This window comes from Haliotis cracherodii, unplaced genomic scaffold, assembly GCF_022045235.1.
Source record: "Haliotis cracherodii isolate W230 unplaced genomic scaffold, xgHalCrac1.p SCAF_3, whole genome shotgun sequence".
NCBI lineage: Eukaryota > Metazoa > Mollusca > Gastropoda > Lepetellida > Haliotidae > Haliotis > Haliotis cracherodii.
This window is the reverse complement of record NW_027266286.1, coordinates 26087214-26110399: the sequence shown is the minus strand read 5'-3', so window position 1 is coordinate 26110399 and position 23186 is coordinate 26087214. Positions and strand designations below refer to the sequence as shown.

Sequence of the window (23186 nt, the reverse complement as noted above, 5' to 3'; positions counted from 1 at the left end):
CCTAATGTTTTTTCACTGGTAATTTATAGTTTAATTACAGGATCTGATGATTGCCACGAACACGCATCATATCCTTTACAGATCATTCATGTGTCATCTGTTCATGACAAAACGGCTAGGGCATGGTGTGCCGAACAGGGTGATTTTCTGCTGTATGAGGTATATAATTATCATATGTGTGAGGAGCTGTTATTTATTCAGACACGATTACTATACTCACACGCAAAAGAAACGCAAGTGGCTTTAAGCAAATACGTAACAAACACGGAACCATAAATTGATACGAGTTTTAGCATGTAGTGAAGCCTGATGGTGTTATCAATATTTTTGGTTGCATTTTGGAAGCCCCGTTTAAAACGCAACATAAAAAAACGAATCGCCAAAACGCACCATTTCAATGAATATGTGGGTATCATGCACCCATTTCTTGCGAAATCGAAAATGCACGAACTGTCACGAACTGTAGTGGGTATAAAATTGTGGCCGATTCTTTGACCTACCACTCCTTGGTCCACAATGCCACGCCTAACTCAAATTCAGAGAAACCAGGCTATCGGACGTTTGGAAGTTTGTCCAAGATGTTGCCCGTCATTTCAACGTTAACATAACCACAATTTACCGTCTCCTGCATCGATACAATGCTACACAGACCACAGATGACCTTCCTCGGAGCGGTCGTCCTAGGGTCACCACACCTCGACAAGATCGGCAGATTACCCGTCAACACCAGCGACATCCGTTCCTAACTGCAAGTGAAAGTGCTAGACAGACCATAGGAACACATAATCGACACATTAGCCGGGACACTGTGATCCGACGTCTCCGTTCAAACAACCTCAGATGTCGCCGACCACGGCATCGACAAGCACGACTTCAGTCATCGCAATTGGCGTCATCGTGAGTGGAGGCGTGTCATCTTCTCTGATGAAAGTCGCTTTTGTGTCTCCCACGCAGACGGATGAGTCGGAATTTGGCGGCGGCGAGGTGATCGTTTCGCTGACAGAAACGTTGTGGAAAGGGATCCATGGGGTGGACCTAGCGTCATGATATCGGCAGGGATTGGACTTAGTGCGAGACTTGGACCCATGTGCTTTCTTAATGTTGGTCAAGGTCGGGGACACGGCGTCACTGCTCAGTGGTATATCGACCAAGTGATCAGACCCCACGTTGTTCCATTTTTTGCACAACATCAACAACATGTTTTCCAGCTGGACAACGCTCGTCCCCATGTTGCCAGAGCTACCATGGCCTTTCTGCAACAACACAACATCCGTGTTCTACCGTGGCCAGCCTTCAGCCCTGATCTGAACCCCAAAGAACACTTGTGGGATGAGGTTCAAAGGCGTCTGCACAATGTGCGCCCAGTCCCTACAACTGCCGATGAACTACGCAGACCCGCTCTGGATGTGTGCAGGAGGATCTCTAAGGCCTTCAAAAATCGTCTGATCCACTCAATGTACAGGAGTTGTGTGTCAGTGATCAATGCTAATGGTGGTCACACCAGGTATTGACTGACATTTTAGGTATTGACCCGAAACTGTGTAAGCCCGTAACATTTAAAAAAAACCCAATTATGTCCTCTGCCTTTTAATCCATTAAACTGTCTTCAGTTTTTTTCAATCTTGCCCTATTAGTATTTCTTGTCTTATATTTCTACTGTTGAAAATAAATAACATGTATACTGCATACTCGACTTGCGTTTCTTTTGCATGTATTTGTACAAGTATCACTTGTCCCCCCAAAACAGTTTTCTATAAAAAAAATCTGGAGGGGGGGCACTGCTCCCCCTCCCCCCACCGGCTGACTACGGCATTGTATACATGCTGATTTATGCTCTGTACTCTATTTTCTATTTTCAGTATAGTTTCTTTTGTTTCGGAGTTTATGGCTAGATCACGATATATGTAACAACAGGACTGGCATGCCTCACTATCTCTAGGCTGTATTTAAATCGTTCTCGTACCCCTTATTTAAACCCAATTTCGGCCTTGAACCATATATTGGCTGTGTCACTGTGAGTAGGTTTCACGTGGCTTTGGCAAGGTAACGATATGGCTCGCATCGTCTAAAATAGAAACTGGTAGACACGTGGGTATGCCAAGAAACCAAGAATATGTGATATGTGTAGCTACGGATATGTTGAAAATGAATAGTTTACCATTTCATATTGATATGTAGTGCGTATCAACAGCTGCGGCAATTGTATGTCCTCAAAAAGTATTATATATTTCTTAGTTTACGCAAATATAACGTGAGAATAATTCGAATACTTATAAAAATATGGGAATGTTTATTTTCTATGCGAATAATTTGAGAACAGAAATGTGAAGAAATGGCTGTAGCACCGTTGCAACAAGTAATGGGTCGATGTCCCAAACGTCTTGAAAAAATGATGACATATTGTGTGTTGCTGTATATCGTTAGCCGAGTACCGCCTCCGCGGTCCTGAGGTAAGAGCATCCGACCAGAGAGCGGAAGGTCGGGGGTTCGATCCCCGGCCGCTTCATGCCAAAAGACGTTTAAAGACGGTAGTTTTTGTTACCCGGTCTGGCGCTCGGCATTAAGGGGCTAAAACAAGGACTGGTCGGCTCGGAGTGAGTATACTGTGTCTGAGTGGGGTATTCATGTTAAACTGCGGCATGGTATCTCAGTGAGCTAGCACTATAAATCGGCATCAGTCCGGACTAGTACAAGCAGCCACACACACGCTATATAAGTGCAATAATCTTGGACGCGACGTCAAATCCAATTTCACCTCACCTCAGCCGAATTGGGCCACTGCACCAGGAGTAGACAAGACTCCCTCAACTTGTCACTGGGAGATTGATTCGGACCATGCCACGCCGAAGAAACGAAAGTTTGACCAAATGTGTAATCTCAAACGAAAGTCCGGGGTTCGATGGCCCGTCATACCAAAATAGTGAGTGAGTGAGTTGGGTTTTACGCCACTTTTAACCGTATTACAATTATATCACCGCTTGTCAGCTCAATGTTGAAGGAAAGCCGAATGCAGGTCTCTGACGTTTACCACTTCGGTGAAACTCACGAGCAGGGGTATGGTGCTGACAAACCTAGAACCGGGATTCGAACCCACAATCATAGGTTTCTGGCGTGCCCAAGGGACGAAACTCTGCACAGCGAATCGCTTCGCCTTAGGCAACTGGGCCATCCGTGCCCCCAAGAGACGTTAAAAGATGATATTTGTTGCTATCCTGTCTGGTGCTCGGCAATAAGGGGATGAATGAAGGACTGTTCGGCTCGGAGTCAGTATACTGTGTCTGAGTGGGGTATTCATGTTAAACTGCGGCATGGTATCTCAGTGGGCTAGCACTATAAAATCGGTATTAGCACAAGCAGACACACACACACACACACACACACACACACACACACTTTAAATCCCATTTCACCTCACCTTGTATTTATGTAATCATCTGATAATTTACAGTATCGTCTATATTTTTAAGAGTGTGTATAGACCCACATATTCGGAACACATCATAAACCACTTTTACCTATTTTATTGTAGGTATCTTCCTATCTTGTAATAACCTCTTGTGGTGTTTTACGTTTTCACAGAAAGAGACCCGTGAAGATCCGGGGTAGAATAGGTCTTCAGCAACCCATGCTCGCCGTTAAAGGCGACTATGCTTGTGGTAAAAGGCTGCTCACGGGATCGAGTGGTCAGGCACGCTGACTTGGTTTGATGCATGTCATCGTATCCCATTTGTGTGGATCGATGGTCAAGATGTCAATCACTGGATTGTTTGGTTTGTTAAATTCCTTTGACAAGTACTAAAAATGAGAAGCAAATTACCTATCGCTGTAACATAAAGTGTATTCATATACATTCAAATATGTCCCCATCTTGTTTGTATTACTGGCTTGGGGCCTAAAGTACAGAATAAATTATGTCTGGCTACCTGGCATTGACTGATACATAATATCAATGATGTGGCACCCGTCAAAAACACCTGCAAAGGGAAGTCAATTGATCACCTGAAAATACATTGAAACATATGGTACATGTCAAAATAACGAATTGCATCGGATATCATTTTCGTCACAATGAGAAATGGAACATTGGGAAATATCCTCGACATCTGTAACCATCCAATCATTTCAAACAGCTTTGCGTCACCATGCCGTTCAATTTGAGTGTTACATGCGATTTGGAAAGCCTTTGATATACACATATATCCTGTTATTATGTAAATAGCTCGAGTGAGCATGTTATTTTTTCACACTTTGTATACATAAAAGCTCGAGCTACACCATCACTGAGTATTGTGAGGCAACGTTACCTCTGTGCAAGACAACCGTAAGTATTGTTAATATCTATCTACCTTTCTTCACACAAAGAACGTCGTTGAAAAGGTACAGTGCAATTTGAGGCTCAACCAATAAGACCGCCTCCGTGGTCTAGTGGTAGAACGTCCGCCCGGAGAGCGGAAGGTCGGGGGTTTGATCACCGGCCGCGTCATACCAAAAGACGTTAAAAGATGGTACTTGTTGTTACCCTGTCTGGCGCTCGGCATTAAAGGGGGAAAAGAAGGACTGGTCGGCATCAGTCCGGACTAGTACACGCAGCCACACGAACACACACACGTATATGCACGTCGCTATATAAATGCAATAATCTTGGACGCGACGTTAAACCCCATTTCACCTCACCTCAACCAATAATGAGTGAGTGAGTATTGTTTTACGCCGCTTTTAGCAATACTCCAGCAATATGACGACGGGGGACACCAGAAACGGGCTTCACACTTTGTACCCATGTCGGGCGTGACGAGCGAACGCTTTAACCACTAGGCTACCCTACCGCCCCTCAACCAAGTTGTAATCCTTATGACAACTAAAACATATATAATACTGTAAGTTGATCTATCTGGATGTCGAATCTTCGGATATCTCGACAACACGGTCCCGCTAGGTTCGAGTTAACGGGGTTTGTCTCTACCTAAGTTTGACCCCGAAAGAAATTTCACTGTATGACCTTATCCATGGTGCTTTTGTAACAGTAACCTATTTATAAACCTGGCTACTCTGCAGCATTTCATATCGAGCGAAGCCTTGTTAATCCGGACGTTACCGTTCGTAGTGAAGCTGACGGATTGAAAAAAAATGCTTGCACATATTTCGGTGAACATTTTGCATTTCTTAGCCAAACATTTGTTGCTAATTGCTAATTCTGTTGAAAACATGTTACCAACTGATCTAGTTATAGTCTAGATCTGGATCTAGTCACATGATTAGTATGCTAAACAAAGGGGAAACAACCCCTCTGGATCCGAGTATGCAATGTAGAATAGTCTCCCTTTAACTCAGTGACGTTATGCGTTGTTTTCAGATGCAAATCTTCGCTCTCGCCGTGGTCCTGTTCCTTCTTGGCGCATGCTCAGTTGAAGCCGCCAGGATTGGTGAGACGTTATGACGAATATCTCAATACATTTCATACATTATTATTATCATTATTATTATCATTATTGTTATATTCGACTATGAGCAAGCTGCTGCCATATAGCTGGAAAATTGCTGAGTGAGACGTTTAACAAAAACAAAGACTAAACCCACATGGATACCAGTGCCGTAGCCAGCCGGGAGGGCAGGGGATGGGGGTTCACCCCTGGATTTTTTATAGAACAGTTTCATTTGAATCATAAAAATACAAGTTGGGGACAAAGGATAAAACCTCGCCTCTTTTGATTGAAATTAACCTCTGATCAACGCTAACGTTTCTTTTAAATGAAATTAACCTCTGACCAACTATAACATCGCCTCTTTTGATTGAAATTAACCTCTGATCAACGATAACGTTTCTTTTAAATGAAATTAACCTCTGATCAACTCTAACAACGCTTCTTTAGATTGAAATAAAACCCTGACCAACTCTAACAACGCTTCGTCTGATTGAAATTAACCTCTGACCAACTCTAACATCGCCTCTTTTGAATGAAATTAACCTTTGACCAACTCTAACATCGCCTCTTTTGATTGAAATTAACCTCTGATCAACGCTAACGTTTCTTTTAAATGAAATTAACCTCTGATCAACTCTAACAACGCTTCGTTTGATTGAAATAAACCCCTGACCAACTCTAACATCGCCTCTTTTGATTGAAATTAACCTCTGACCAACTCTAACATCGCCCCTTTTGAATGAAATAAACCTCTGACCAACGCCAACAACGCTTCGTTTGTCTGAAATAAACCCCTGACCAACTCTAACAATGCTTCGTCTGAATGAAATTAACCTCTGACCAACTCTAATATCGCCTCTTTTGATTGAAATTAACCTCTGATCAACGCTAACGTTTCTTTTAAATGAAATTAACCTCTGATCAAAGCTAACAACGCTTCGTGTGATTGAAATTTACCTCTGATCAACTCTAACAACGCTTCGTTTGATTGAAATTAACCTCTGATCAAAGCTAACAACGCTTCGTTTGATTGAAATTAACCTCTGATCAACGCTTACATCGCCTCTTTTGAATGAAATTAATCTCTGTTCAAAGCTAACAACGCCTCTTTTGAATGAAATTAACCTCTGACCAACGCTAACATCGCCTCTTTTGATTGAAATTAACCTCTGACCAACGCTAACATCGCCTCTTTTGTATGAAATTAACCCCTGACCAACGCTAACAACGCTGAATATTATGTGGCTGTTTTGCCAAATTTTGAATATTAATAAAACGTACTGCAGGAAAACGCTTGGCGAGTCTTACATGAGTTTAGAACTTGTGATCATAATCTACCTACTGAAACTGTGAGATGGAGAAAAATACCTTCAACCGAAAGGAAATGCCAACTTCGCAAATTATCTGACATAGGTGATGAATTCCATTATTTGTTTATTTGTCCATCTTTAGAAAACGAAAGAAAACATTCTTTACACAGATTCTACTACATCAAACCCAATATGCATAAAATGAATTTATTTTTCAATAATTCACGATTAGGAACAATGAGAAAACTCAAGTAACTCTCCCTCTTTTTGAATTGCACATATATGGCTACCCAAGTAAATATGTATGAATATGCATGCTTGCTCGGCCAAGATGTTTTTGTACATATTCTATATTTATATGTATATGTATTATGTTGTTGAAATACTTTTGTACCTCTGATGCCGCTGATAGCGGCCTGATTCTAAATCAAGTTCAGTTCAGCCTCCTTGATCGTGTGAATACTGGTGAAAACATCCCTCACACGGGGATGAAATAGGTCTGACATAATGGTCTGACATATAATACATAAAATGTGACCAGTGGCGTTCTGTTTTAGAGAAACGTGTCACATGTGACATTCTGGCTCAGCTCAACATAAAGGGCAACTCTATTGGTGGCGCCGCCTGTGCAGCCCATTGTCTGTGGAAGGGATACAGGGGAGGCTACTGTAACGGCCAAGATGTCTGTGTCTGTCGCAGATAGATGACACAAAACTGAAACTGCACATGCGCACCAAAGCGTAATAAAATCAAGCAGCTGCATAACTGTGTTTTTTGTTCAAATTGAGGCAGTGACACTGATGGGGAGATGGGGTAGCCAGGTGACTGAATAGTTGCTCAACACTACGAAAGCACGGGTTGATTTCACAAATGTGTACAGTGTGTGAAGTCATTTCTGGTAACCTCGTCGTGATATTGCTTAATTTTTATATAGGTGTGTGCGTGAGCGTGTGCGGGTGCGTGTGCGTGTGCGTGTGCGTGTGCGTGTGTATTGGTGACTATGTGTCTTGTTATTCTCGCTTTGTCAGCACTGTACCTGTGCTCCCGGGTTTCGTCAAAGAAATATCGGTTTAAGTGGCGTTTAAAACTCACTCGCTATGTGCCAGTACATTTTGGGTGACTTTGTAAGCCCTGTGATGACATGTGGTCAATCCCAGAACTACTTCTACAATTCATTTATACACCACTGTAAGATTCATACTTGGCATTCCACTGATCATTCATTTAGAAACTCCCGACTTGTAGCACAAAGGAAAACGCAAAAGAATGCTGAATTCATCTCTTTATAGTGCCTGCACATATAAGCTTCAGTGAGGAAGCAATGCTTCTCATGAAATTTGTTTGTTTGTTGTTTTACGCCGCACTCAGCAATATTTCTCTTGAGAAGCTGAGCGGTCCAGAGAAGTCCAAATCAATTTAACGCTCGGAGAGGTTCTCTTATTATTATATGATCACAATGATATTAATGATGTGGTTTCACCAATCTCATCAACACCAGATCTTAGTTCTCACTACCGCTAACTGGGGGCACGGGTGGCCCAGTCGTCTAAGGCGCCGCAATTCGCTGTGCAGAGTTGCGTCCCTTGGGCACGCCAGAAACCTATGATTATGGGTTCGAATCCCGGTTCGCCCCGATTATGTTTCTAGGTTTGTCAGCACTATACCCGTGCTCGTGGGTTTCACCGAAGTGGTAAACGTCTGAGACCTGCATCACTTCGGGCTTTCCTCCCACATTAAGCTGACACGCCGCGATATAACTGTAATACTGTTAAAAGCGGCGTTAAACCCAACTCACTCTCTCACTACCGCTAACTAAAGATATGAGGACATCCCATTACGGGTCACGTCGGAACGTCCTTTCATCCGATCAATCAGAGCGTCGCTTACCAGATCAGGAATGTTACAGTCGGGAATGTGTTTTCTAGTCACCTTCAAAAGGTTAAGACGGGGTATTCCGATCGACAATTGCGGGCTGTACGACCGATTCCGTCAAAACCATCGCCAATCACTCGCTTCAATTGGATACATATTTGAACGGAAGAGAGTTTGCATAGACAATGGGAAGTACTGCCAGACAATCTTAGCCAACTAGTAGACATTCCACCATGTTCTTTTGTTCACTTTTCAAAATTTGAACGAAGAACGTTATCAAAATATTTTCAAAGTATATCCGGAATGGAAATCGCCATTTTGAAACTAGTGCTGTATAGCTCGAGAAAGCTGCTTTCGGGTTGGCTAATGTCCACTTCTCGTTAGACATTTCATTGGTCGGTCAAAGCACGTGACCCGTAATAGGATGTCCTCAGATCTTTATTTAGCGACAGCGAGAACTAAGATTTGATTTTAATGAGATTGATGGTACCACCTCAAGTTTTATTATCAGATATCAGGTTAACAATGATGTTTGTGATGTCTGAATGTCCCCATCAAACACTATAATCGTCATTACTAAATGTTGATTTATGACTCAAGAATACCAGACTACATATAACTAAATCTTTAAATTAACTTTGCAGATATTGATAGAGGAACTGGCGCAATAATGACTGACAAGTACCGTATATCGCATTCAAAATTTCAAATACAGTTCTTTTGAGCCGTATCCACATCAAGTCCAAACGGTTATATGCGAGAAATGAGAGCGAAAGAGTCATTTCAATATAATGAATCCACCCCTTGGAAGTGGACATCGAATTTACTTGTAAGTGTACGCTACCTTCGAGGCGATAATCCACACTGAACACTTCCATGGCAAATTTCCCCTTAACGTCAAATTTCACGACTTCGTATTCAGCAATTTTTCATCAATCGAATAAGTTAGAGATGATTACATCTGTCAAGACAATCTTATCCAGATTATTTCAAATATCAGTAATCACACGTGGTGCAAATTCTACCTTCTCGAACTTCTCCGCTGAGCCATTTAGATGCTACACACCGCAAAACATGAGTTGAAACTGAGCGCGCGCGCACGCACGCACACACACATACACACACACACACACACACACACACACACACACACCCGGCCGTTCTTCTTGAGTCGAGTTTAGTTAAAATGTTACACCATTCATTGATCAAAATGTCTACCTTTCGCACAGGGAAGCGGACACTTCCGTTCTAGGAACCTAACCCTAACGTACATGCTCACACTGGGTGAACAAGTTCTATACGTTAATAGTTTTGGGTATGGCACGGCCTGGGGATCAATCCATCGACTCTCCGCACTCTGGCCAGACGCTCTATCCACTAGGCCACTGATGTAGTCTATGCAGGGAGAAGACGATATATTCGTTACTTGATAGGGCGTGGCCTCAGTAATCCGGGCAGGAAACACACAGGGAAACAAAGCCTCGACCCGATGATTAACCCCGATGAATATGCATGAGCGGCATAGACACATTACGTTCCTGGCCATGGGACGGATGGTATGTATTCGCACAAAAAAGTATATGTTATTTTTCCATTGCAGTAACTTGCCGGGTCCACAGCAAGCAACGTTCTTGATTAGACATATTACATTTTGTAGTTGTATGTACAAAGTAACAATTAACACATTCCCTTAACAAAAGAAGAAGAAGAAGAGGAAGAAGAAGAAGAAGAGGAACAACAACAACAACCGGCCCCCAACCCCTACCGCAAAAAAGTTAAGAATTTCAAATTTGAATCCCTTCCTTCAGAAATCCTTTCATTCGAATCTGAAGTAAAAAGATAACCAATTCGGCGTCTGCTAGTGAAGGGTTTTTGAGAGCGAACTTATCCCCAGTACCTGGTGTGGCTGTATCAGTTACTGGATATGACTCCATCAATTGACAATAACCTCGTCTCGCTGCGAGCGAGAATATATAGACTTACAATGTTAACGATCTAGTGCAGCGTTATAGCAACATCGAGACTGACAGGATAGATGTAGATGAAGCACAGCCGACGAAGCTGTATGAAGGTAATAGGTTATACACGAAATTATACATTATACATTATACATCTCATATACATTATTCAATGACAAAGTAGACATAATGTATGCATAACAACCTCTTTAATACTGTAAAGGCGACGTTTCGGTATAGATCCTTATACCGTTGTTAAGCAAGCCTGAATAAGTCCGTACGCCCTGTTCCACTACTGGTAGGTACAGATGGGTTGAAGATGCACAGAGACGATTTGTGAAATACGAATGCCATTGATGAATCTTTATTATAGAATGCATTACAAGACTAAATGTCAAGCATTAACTGACATCACTCATTCGACTTTAAGACATCTCAAAATGATTGATCTCAATCAATCGATGTTGGAATGTCTATTTATGTTATTTGTGCCTTGTAGCTTTGAAGTTGGTCGACAACAGTGAATGCCAATGACACTCGAGAGCCGTGAAGGAATAATGCTTTTCGCAACCACTCATGCTGTTTGGAGACAGTACAAGTACTGTATAAGTTTCTCGAGTTGGTTCAAAATATATATTCTAATATAAAATCATGTGTAGATATCGGAAGGGAACTGTCAGGCTCATTTCCCCTGTTACTGGGGTGTGCGTCAAGGTGAACAATTATCACCCCTACTTTTCTGCTTATTTGTCAATGACCCGTAGATATTTCCTCTACGAAGTAGGTGTAAAGATGTAAATGTGATGAGTAATAATGTCCCGTGTTCAGTCATATCTATATTTAATAACACTTTTGTATTCAGACGGCACTGTGGTTTTCGGTGATTACCCAAAGTCAGTACAAGATGCCCTCAACTATTGTGAATCCTGAAAATGTAATATTAACATAAAGTTAAGTATAACCCTTTTCTAACCGCCACCTTCGAAATTAGCTAAACTATCATTCAACATTCGAGACAGAAAAGTGGAACTTGTACACAACTATACTTATCTAGGTCTGCCCGAGATATAGAAGGTTTAAGTGAGTAAGTATGGTTTTTATGCCACTTTAAGCAATATTCCAGAGATATCACGGCGGGGGACAATACATATGGGCTTCATACCTTGTGCACACATGAGGAATCGAACCCAGACCTTCAGCATGACGATTGAACGCTTTAACCACGAGGCTACCCCACCGCCTCATAGAAGGTTTAAAATTACCATTAAGTTAGTATTATTTGCTTACATGTATGAAAAGCAGAAAGATCATTGTAGCTCTCGGCTTTTTTAAAAGCTTATGATATCGTCGGTGTGCCAATTATTGTATGGTTTGGAAATTTGGACAAACCAATACAGATATATCAAAAAACGGTGCACCTTAACTTTCTTATGTTCTCCTGAGTAACTCGATGACAAATTGTATGGTATATGGAAAACTAGCTAAAACCCCGTTGCACAGTCTCGCTGCTGAAAGTGTCCATAGTTTCTGACGTAATTAACTTATTCGCAAGTAAAACTTTCAAAAGTAATTCAGGAGCCGGAACTGCATCAACCAAATGCTTGGTTTTAAAATATTATACGAATTCGAATTGTGGTTTAACTTGCATGTTTGATAAGCCGCAGAGTGTCTAACCTCTAAGGAAGAATCAACGCTTAGAGTGAGTGAGTATTATTTTACGCCGCTTCAGCGATATTCAGACAACCGAAAATGGGCTTCACACATTGTACCAATGGCCATTCGGGGAACTGAACCCGGGTCTTCGGCGTGTCGAGCGAACGCTTTAACCACTAGGCTACCCCACCGCCCCCAACGCTTACAAGAGACTTACATGGACAACATCGGGAGATGATGTTCAGAAAACGTGCATGTGCATGTTAGGTAAATAACATTTATACAAAAAAACCCACAAAAAAAGAAGCCTTTGTCATATCTATATTCATGCGTCTATATGCATTTTATTCAAATCATACAAATTCGAACTTGTGCAAAGTTGTGCTTTTAAAAAAAATCGAGTTCCACTATCAGTGTAAATTATAACTTATTTTTTAACTCTTTGGACTATAACACAAGTTCGAGAAAACCGGGAATTCGACACAATGGTTATAACAGTGATAAGATGTTGCCGGAACCGGACTGTGAGTTCGACACAACCGAGTTTGGACACGACCGAGTGGGGGAGTGTGCCGTATCCGGAAGCAGAATTGATAAAATGTATACGTTCCTGTACGCAGTTTTCCTGTCCGGTCCAGGAACCAGATCATGTGGCAAAAATGTTAAGTCTGTGAAGGAAAACGAGGAAACCAAAGTAAATGTGCTTAAGTAAAGATGTCATTTGTATTGTAAAATCTGCCGGTACCCGTAACCTTACTTACTTAATACTATCACTGGATCATAACCGTGAGAAGTATGCAGAACGGTATTTTCAGAGAAAATATGTTTGGAGGCTTTTGCTAGGTCGAAATATGTATGTGATGGCGATTGTGATTATATCATCTTTTTGATTTCGTGCATCTTCGTTCAAACCTATTATATTGAAACATACAAGGTGAAATGAATAATCTCATTAAAATCAGACAGTTAACGTCAGTTAACGACAGAAACCCAGTCAGATGACCTGATAATGTTGCCGTATAGATAACAGATAGCATTTTGATCGAAACAGGAAATCTAACTTTACAACCATTTTTATAGAAATATGTATATGTCCCTTAATATGTTGATTCCGAATGTACCATGTGTGTGTGTGTGTGTGTGTGTGTGTGTGTGTGTCTGTGTGTGTTTGTTGTTTAACGCCGCACTCAGCAATATTTCAGCTATATGACGGCGGTCTGTAAATAATCGAGTCTGGACCAGACAGTCAAGTGATTGACATCATGAGCATGGATCCATGCATTTGGGATCGATGACATGCATCAACCAAGTCAGCGAGCCTGACCACCCGATCCCCTTAGTCGCATCTTACGACAAGCATAGTCACCTTTTACGGTGTTTGTTAATCAGTGTCAAACAAAATCAGACCTTAGTTCTCGCTATCGCTAAACAAAGATCTGAGGACATCCGATTTCGGGTCACGTGAGAACGACCTTTCATCCGAACAATCAAAGCGTCGCTTGTCAGATCATGGAAGTGACAGTCGGAATGTGTTTTCTAATCATGCAACCTCAAAAACGTTAACACGGGGTATTTCGAACGACAGTTATGGCCGGAAAGACTTATTCCGTCAAAATCATCGACTATCTCTCGCTTCCGTGGTATAAACATATGAACGAAAGAGGCGTTGCACAGTACGTGGGAAGCACTGCAATTCAATCTCAACCATAAATTAGACATTCCGGAATAGTTTTTTTGTTCAGTTTTCAAATTTTAATCGAGAACAGGGTCAACATATTTTTCAAGCGTAGTCTGAAATGGAAGTCGCCAGGTTGAAAGCTCGAGAAAGCTGCTTTCTAATTGGTTGATGTTAGTAATTTCAGTGGTTGGTCAAAGTTCGCGAAAGGTCGTTCTGACGTGAAGTAATGGGATATCCTAAGATCTTTGTTTAGCGGCACTAAGATCTTAGATCTGATTTTCATGAGTTTGTGATGATACCAGATATCATCGACCATAACAAGTAAGATCAAATTTTGACTTAATATTTCAAACGTCCAATGTTCTAAAATGAAAACAAGAATTGACTTAATGAATGAGACGAATCGAACCCACAACCTCTTAATCAGAAGTCAGGTACTCTAGCCATTAGACCCAAACCTCGGACGAGTGTTTTCTCCCATACAAACATGCACTTGCAACCTTACTATTAGTCAGAAAGTGTGTGCAGACTCCAAATACATTCTTAAAAAAAGGTTGTATGCAAACAGGAAAAAGAAGGAGCAAAAACCATTAATAAAAGCGACAAAACCTTTTCCATAGCCACAAGAAATGTCTACTAAAAGCAGAGTCTTTAAGTATTTATAAGTTGTGAGAAACGTGATTGTCCTTATGTTCTTAACACCCATATACCATGTAATATGATATTTCTGGGTTTGCAGACACCAGCAATTGGCTCTCATCTCATCGTGTGTCTTGAACGTTATCACAACGCAAGAGTAAGAAAAATAAGCACATCTGAAAGGCCACCAAGAAGATGATAACTGGACTCCTCATCATACTCACTGTGGGCTACTCCACAAGCAGGAACACATGTTAAATATACCCTGACCCTGAATTAGGTGGTAGCCGTGTTGACTGCCGCAGTCTCAACATGCCCCAGGTTCCTGGTGATCTGCCCTCCAACACCGCCAGCCTGGACCTCACTGACAACCATATAACAGTTCTGAGGAACCAGGCATTTACTCAAATCCCACAGTTGTTGAATCTGAAAATTGTGGGGTGTCGAGTTTCACAGTTGGAACCACACGCATTTGAGGATTTGACCCACCTTCGGGTATTAAACCTTTCTTGTAATCACCTGCAGTTGGATAATGATACCTATCCCAAAGACATCTTTCAACCATTTCAGAAACTCACTGCTTTAAATATTGGATACAACGACTGCATAACGAGAGGAGCTTCTCCCCATTGGATATTCAAGTGGTTGGTCAATTTGGAAATGCTAACAATTGACACGTTTGAAGATGACATATTTGGATTTGGATATTTACAAAAGTTGACATCTCTGAATATAGGTACTGGATATAATGACTATGGGAGTCATTATTGTGCCATAAATATGATACATAACCACGCTGCGATATAACTGTAATACTGTTAAAAGCGGCGTTAAACCCAATTAACACACACGTGATACATAACCATACATTTTCGGTTTTTGTACATGTGCCTTTAGAAGAACTGATTGTCTCATATATTGTCTCATTCATTCATTGGAAACGGGAGCTTTCGTTCTTTGAAGTCTATTTCTAATGTAGTTTTTGAAAAGGTGAACTGTCTACCAATGAATATTGCTCTGCGTGTATTCTATGGTCTTAGTGGTAAAAATGTGTCTCGGGTGTTATTGAAGCATTCCCACGGGTTTATATCATCATCAGCAGAATTAAAACAACAACTCATCTCAAATGATGATTAGCTCTTTCTGATCTAACAGACATTTGTATTGAGCATCTGGATCTAAGCTCTAACCACATGATATACGTAGATACTAGTTCCTTGAAAGTATTTTCTAAATGCTTGAAGTATCTGGACGTTTCAAATAGTAACTTGATTCGTAGTTTTTATGCACTTCTTGACATGAGTGTGTGTAAACAATTATACTTCATAGATGCGTCCCTTCAACGGACGTATAATAAGCAAAGTGTCATGGCGACATCTTATAACGTACTTAGGAACACTACAGCTAAGTCTAAGCGAATAAAGGATAGAAGCATTTCTGTTTCTAGTTTGGTGAAAATGCTACATGTGAATGAAGTTACCATATATTTTCCTCCAAATTTACGTATTTGTAAATATAACGAGATGTTGCATGGCTTTAGGAAATTCTCCATAACACGGATCGTTATCGTTAAAGCAATTCATTTAGAGCATCTGACTCTTGCTCACAATGGAGTGCAAGGTTTTACACAACCTGTCGATGGGTTTAACTGCTCTCAAACATCTACATCTGAGTGGTAATGAGGGCCGTGGGATGACAAAAGACTTCTTACAGTCTTTTCCTAACTTGACATCCCTGTCCTTGAACAACAAGGATTTGGATAAGAACACACTTCTCGAAGCGGGCCGGTATTTCAAGGATTAAAGACAATATACAGTTTACGTCATTTAGAGATTGTAGGAAACAACTTGCAATATATGGACATGCACACTTTTCGTACTTTGACTATTCTAAATCTGTCCAGAAACAGTCTTGTGTCTGTATCATTTATGTCTACTGATCTGCCTGACCTCAGCCTCCTCGACGTCTCAGTGAACTCCATCACCTACTTTGACGATGACACGATGGATATGTTGGAGCTCGAGACTCTAGGAGAGAGGAGCAAGCTGACCCTGAAGCTGGATGGAAACCCTATATCATGTTGCTGCCAGTGTCTTATGTTTGTTCAATGGATCGTTACATTATTAGTTACCTTCGAAGGAAACGGGAACTACTCATGCGTGACTGAGTATGGTGTCCTTACAACAACCCACACAGTCTGCCAAGAGTTTACCTATCACTGGACAACATGTCAGGGTCGAGTGTGGCTATCTGCGTCCATCACTCTGATGTTTTTAAATAGATCTTCTCCTTGTGTCCGCAATTCTGGTGTCTACCAACTGGACAAAGATTGGACATCTCATTTTCGTCCTCATGGTTTAAGGGGTTCAGAGAGTGTCCAGGAAGGACTTTAACAAGGATGCTTATATTGCTCATTCAGAGCAGGAACTTGAGTTTGTTATGCAAGAACTATGCATCGCATTGGAGGAGAGACATGAACTGAAACTTATCCTCCCAGACAGAGACTTCCTTCCAGGTTCCTTCGTGGCTGACAATGTTGTAGAAAGCATTAACACAAGCTGGAAGACAGTATTGGTTGTGTCAGGTTTTCTTGATGATCCCTGGTCCTACTTTATCATGAAGTCGACCACGCACTACATCTCTAATATGAACCCTAACAGTGCGTGAGTGAGTGAGTGAGTGAGTGAGTGAGTGAGTGAGTATGGGTTTACGCCGCTTTTAGCAATATTCCAGCAATATCACGGCGGGGGACACCAGAAATGGGCTTCACTCAGTGTACCCATGTCGGGAATCAAACCCGGACCTTCGGCGTGACGAGCTAACGCTTTAACCACTGGGCTACCCGACCGCCCCTAACCCTAACAGAGTGATCCTACTGCTGGTGGGTGACGTGAACCACGGCCGACTGCCAGAGCTGCTCCTGAGCGTGACAGCGGAGGAGGACATCAATGAGATGGAAGAACTCCCTGACCCCAATAGAGACGTGTGGGTACGTGAGAGGAACAGCTGAAGCATAGCTGAAACATAGCTAAAGTATGCTAAAGCAGTGTCAACAGTGTTTTCCTAGGCTACAAACGTAGGTGTTGTTGTAGTTGACAAGGATGTGGTGGTTGGTGGTTTGTTGTTTTACGCCGCACTCAGCAATATTCCAGCTATATGACGGCGGTCTGTAAATAATCCAGACAATCCAGTGATTAATATTATGAGCATCGATCCACGCAATTGGGATCGAAGACATGCATCAACCAAGTCAGCAAGCCTGACCACCCGATTCCCTTAGTCGCTTCTTACGACAAGCATAGTCACCTTTACGGCAAGGATGGGTTTCTGAAGACCTTTTCTACCCCGGAATCTTCATGGGTCTTGACAAGGAAGGTCTGAGCAGCGTGTGTATCTACAAGTAACTTTATAAGGCTGGACTACTGGTGTTATTGTCAGGTACTTGACGCGATGTAGCATGTTTGTGAACTTTCCTTATCAGACTATTGACACTCAGTGACAGTGTGTAATTAAGTAAACAGGATGGGAGGGATTATATGTTTAATCATGTACTAGCTGGTTTGAAAATGTGTGGAAGTGAATAAATGAAATATGCCTTCTTACTGTTTCTGTTCCTTGGTGGTCTGCAAAAATAAATGAAATACTGTTCAAAGCGGTTTTAAATCAAACAGCAACAAACACCGACAAAATATCAATGAACATTGTTTGAAAATAAGATCAATATATCACAAAAAGAAAAAGAAAAAGGTTCAGGTTATATTTGTTACATGCAATGTGTACCACTTTCATTATCACATCAAATTTAAGCCTGTACCGGAAAAAATATTGTTTTTCCTTCAAATTTATGTTTGATGTGCACATTATAGAAATCCTACTCCGAATTTCACCTGCTTGTAGGTATTCAATGAATTTAATATATTTGTTTTATTGTAAACATCAACAACAAATCATACTCATGCATCCATTTATACACGAGCCACTTGTAACGGTGGAGACATATACTACTCAAAATTTGATAAGGATCGTAGATATTTTTCTTAATAAAAAAACAAAATAACTGCATAACTGGCAATATTGTGTTCAAGTGAAATCAAAAACGTCTCCAACACACTTGCACGTGCATTTCATGCCATGGGAAAAGCGTTTCACATCACAGTTCATGCTTTTGCTACCATTGCACGATTTCCAATCAGGCAACGGTGTCTGATTCATTCTGAAACTTTAAACTCAATTGAGTGTTTACACTACGTTTATCTACGCAATGCCCCCTCAACGTGTAAGGCGTCGCCTGACGACAGAACAACTGGGCAGATGTATTGGAATGCTTGATGCTGGCTATTCACAACGTGACGTTGCCAATGCACTAAACGTCAGCCAGAGCGTTGTAAGCAGGGCCTGGTCCCGACAGCAAAATTTTGGTACAGCAGCACACCGACATGGGGGTGGTCTTTAGAGGTCGACAACCCAACGCCAAGATCATTTTGTGGCTCTTCAGGCACGACGTCATCCCTTCTGGACAGCAACCAGCCTACGTAACGACCTCCTGAACGCCTCGGGTGTGAATGTGTCCACTCAGACGATACGGAATCGTCTTCACAATGCAGGTCTCTACTCGAGAAGGGCATGTGTCCGAATCCCCCTGACTGTTCGACACCGGCGGGAGCGATTGGAATGGGCTGAAGATCATGTCACTTGGACACGGAAAGATTGGGTTCCAGTTCTGTTCACCGATGAGTCCAGGTATTGTTTGGACTTTACAGACAGGAGGCAGCGGGTGTGGCGACGACAACGTGAACGTTTCCATGATGCCAACATCAGTGAACATGACCGTTATGGTGGTGGTTCCATCATGGTCTGGGGTGGAATCAACAGAGATGGAAGGACAGATCTTCATGTCCTGGAGAGAGGAACAATGATGGGGGTGAGGTACCGGGATGAGATCCTCGATGTGTACGTCAGACCCTACGCTGGTGCTGTTGGCCCTGAGTTCATCCTGATGGATGATAACGCCCGTCCTCATCGCGCCAGGGTGGTTGAGCAGTACCTTGAGCAGGAGACAATTGTCCGCATGGATTGGCCAGCGCGCTCGCCGGACTTGAACCCGATTGAGCATGTGTGGAACATGCTACATGTTGCCCTTTCACGCCGTAGAGCACAACCCACGACTTTGGCAGAGCTCGGACATGCCCTCGTGGAAGAGTGGAACAACCTTCCCATTGGGAACAACCGGGTGCTTATTGACAGCATATCTCGACGTTGTCAGGCCGTCATTGATGCAAGGGGAGGTCATACTCGATATTGACACTTCATCGACTAAGTGTAATGATGGACTATCCCTCATAACTGTGTAATTCTTTCTCTTGTTTGCTGTTAACATTTTTTAATGAAATGCCTTTTGGTGTTTGCAGATTTCAAACATTCCATATTGATACAAGTTCATGCCGTTCATGAATTTTCATTCATAACATGATTAAACACGTTTCTGAGTCAGAGTCATGTCTTTTGTTATGTTTGTGGTAACTTACACACATATCACCTAGTGATCCTTATCAAATTTTGAGTAGTATATATTGTACACACTTTACACCCTATCCTTCAATGGATGCTCTGTTGCTGAATCAGTTTCCTAAGCTTCTTGCGTTGTATACATCAGGGAGCTGAGGATAAAACAGTACACTGATCAGGTGAACGGGTAACGAGTATACTCCGTGCTTGCATTTGGTTCAACACCGCTTTGAACAGAATAGTGAATGTACTGGTCAGTGTGGGTAGGCTTGCGGTAGATGGCAGTTTCAATGTTTTTTAGGGGCGGTCGGGTAGCCTAGTGGTTAAAGCGTTCGCTCGTCACGCGGAATACCCGGGTTCGATTCCCGACATGGGCACAATGTGTGAAGCCCATTTCTGGGGTCCCCCGCCGTGATATTGCTGGAATATTGCTAAAGCGGCGTAAAACCATACACACTTTCTCACTTCAATCTTTTTATCATAGTTTGGGTGGGAATCATTACCGGAAAATCATCCATATCAGCATTATCATGTGAAATATACAATGACAGTTATAAAAAAACCAAACAACAACACCAGTTGGCCTACGAGTTCAGTAATTCCTTGCTTAGGCGTGCCAGACTTATGTGTTCAAAACAAAGTATCGGCCCGATTGTTGATGGGTTTTTAAAAGAAGACTAAGAAGTCCTCGGCAGTTATTCAGACCATTTAATAGTCATAGGCAAGGCATGGCAGTTTGTCAACACACGCATACGGACAGCACGTGGTTACATAAAAAAGTATGAACCGGGTGCATACAACTGTCGAACCGAAACGGAATGGCAGACAAACGAAATCACACCCGACGACATGTACCCAGCATCAGCAATAGGCAAACAGCCTTACTATTCTTACTATTATTGAACAGCATTCATTCATTACATTATGACAGGTTTACTCTCAATGCCGCGTAGCAATCACACTCACTAACCCAGTATATATCATATAATCAATAATTCGTAATTCAGCTGTGTTAAACGTAAAGGGCGATTACTCTTTCAGCACTCATCGGTATAAGAATATGATCACTACCTGAACAACCCGTGAAGATCCGGGTTAGAATAGGTCTTCAGCAAGCCCGTAAAAGGTGAGTATGCTTGTCGTAAGAGGCGACTAACGGGATCGGGTGATCAAGCGCGCTGACTTGGTTGATGCATGTTATCGTATCACAATTGCGTAGATCGGTGTTCATGATGTCAATAAATGGATTGTGTGGTCCAGACTCGATTATTTACCGACCGTTGTCATATAACAGGAATATTGCCGAGTCCGACGTTAAACAAGAAACAAACAAACAAACACTATTTGAACACAATGTCAAGATTCTTGTAATGCACGCGCCCACACTGATGGCAGCGATGTAATGATATCAAGCTCCTTCCCAACGCGTGACACCTTCGTTACACTCTCGGTAACATCGCTGCCACCAGTGTGGGTGCGGCCATTACAAGAATCTTGAAATTTGCCCTCTAATCCCAAATGTAGTCGCATTCATACTTTTGTTTACGTGTTTGGGAATGCCATCATAGTTCATTTTGAAAACGTTTACGTTTGACCATGTTTTCCAGATGAATTTACTTAATTGTTTGTATAATCAGATTGGTTCGAGATTGCAGACTAACGGAAAATCAACCAACTTCTCCCTTACATTCTCACTTTATCAATTACATGAGAGTTTTAATGAAATAGAAATTCAAATTGACAAAAAAAGAAAGTAATTTAACAGGGGTAAGTGTATTGGGCGTCACGACAGTCGTCACTTGTTTGTAAACATAACGGTCAATCGGCTGCGAGTTCAACTCCAAGCACGGTTGTGGTCATCTATCACTGTTGGGATTTTGACTGAGAGCTTGAATGACAATCAAGCTCCTTCCCAGCGCGTGACACCTTCGTTACACTCTCGGTAACATCGCTGCCACCAGTGTGGGCGCGGCCATTTCAAGAATCTTGAAATTTGCCCTCCAACCCCATATGTAGTAACGTTTATACTTTTTTTTATGTCTCTGGGAATGCCATCATATTTCAATTTGAAAAGGTTTACGACTGACCATGTTTTCCAGATGAATTCACTTTGTTGTTTTGATAATCAGATTGGTTCGAGATTGCAGACTAACGGAAAATCAACCAACTTCTCCCTTACATTCTTACTATATCAATAACACGATAGTTTTAATGAAACAGAAATTCAAATTGACAAACGAAGAAAGTAATTTAGCAGCGATAAGTGTATTCGGCGTCACGACAGTCGTCACTTGTTTGTAAACATAACGGTCATTCGGTTGCGAGTTCAACTCCAAGCATGGTTGTGGCCACCTATTCACAGTGGGGAGTTTTGACTGGTGGCAGCGATAGTATAGAGAGCACCGGGAACGTACTATCGCTGTGAGGAGCTTGAATGACAATGGCCAAAGGGAAGTCACTCTCACCAAAGAATGTAGTTTAGCTGCCCTTGCCTCACATAAGGGTCAGGGTCATTTGGACACCAATTTTTTAGCGGGAATGAAAGGTATATTTTGGTTGTCGTTGAATTTAGCGTTGATTGAATGGACTGATAGAGTACTCTGATTTCAAGACAAGGTTACCGAAATCTGCCGTTGGAGGGATAAAGCAAGTGAAGCCATCGGTCAGTATGTCGGAGAAATCGTTACTCAAAATAATTATGAAGTGAAAACATAATCGAGCCTTCAGACCTTACATGATAAAAAGATACACTTAGCCCGATGTTAGGCAAATCCGAACACACTGCCGTGACAGAGTACGATCCACAAGGGTCTTGCTAAGTTAAATACATGTGACGTCCGAATGAACAAATCGCTGCACACCAATAGGCCTTCATAGAAGAGTTTTCTTCCAAATTATATCGGGAGCGGGTGGGCAGCACTCGGACACTTAACGTTCTTAACGGCATGCAACTTGAACCAAAGTACCAATTGACTTTCTTTCATCGTATATGTGAAGGGAGGTAACTGCTGTGGTGATTATAGTCGTTAGTGGTCGTGTTCGTGCGCTTGTTTCAGCAAATTCTTAGGATATTTCCTCGACGACTACTTCGGTAGTAATCGGACGCCTGCTGTTGAAGTCGGACACCCTTGAGGCAGTACCCGGACAC

At 42.0% G+C, this 23186-nt stretch overlaps 1 pseudogene; it reads left to right on the top strand.

The window, feature by feature from the left end:
* Window positions 1-14728: 14728 nt before the first annotated feature.
* Window positions 14729-17543, top strand: LOC139475327 (toll-like receptor 4; annotated as a pseudogene).
* The last annotated feature ends 5643 nt before the right edge of the window (window positions 17544-23186 follow it).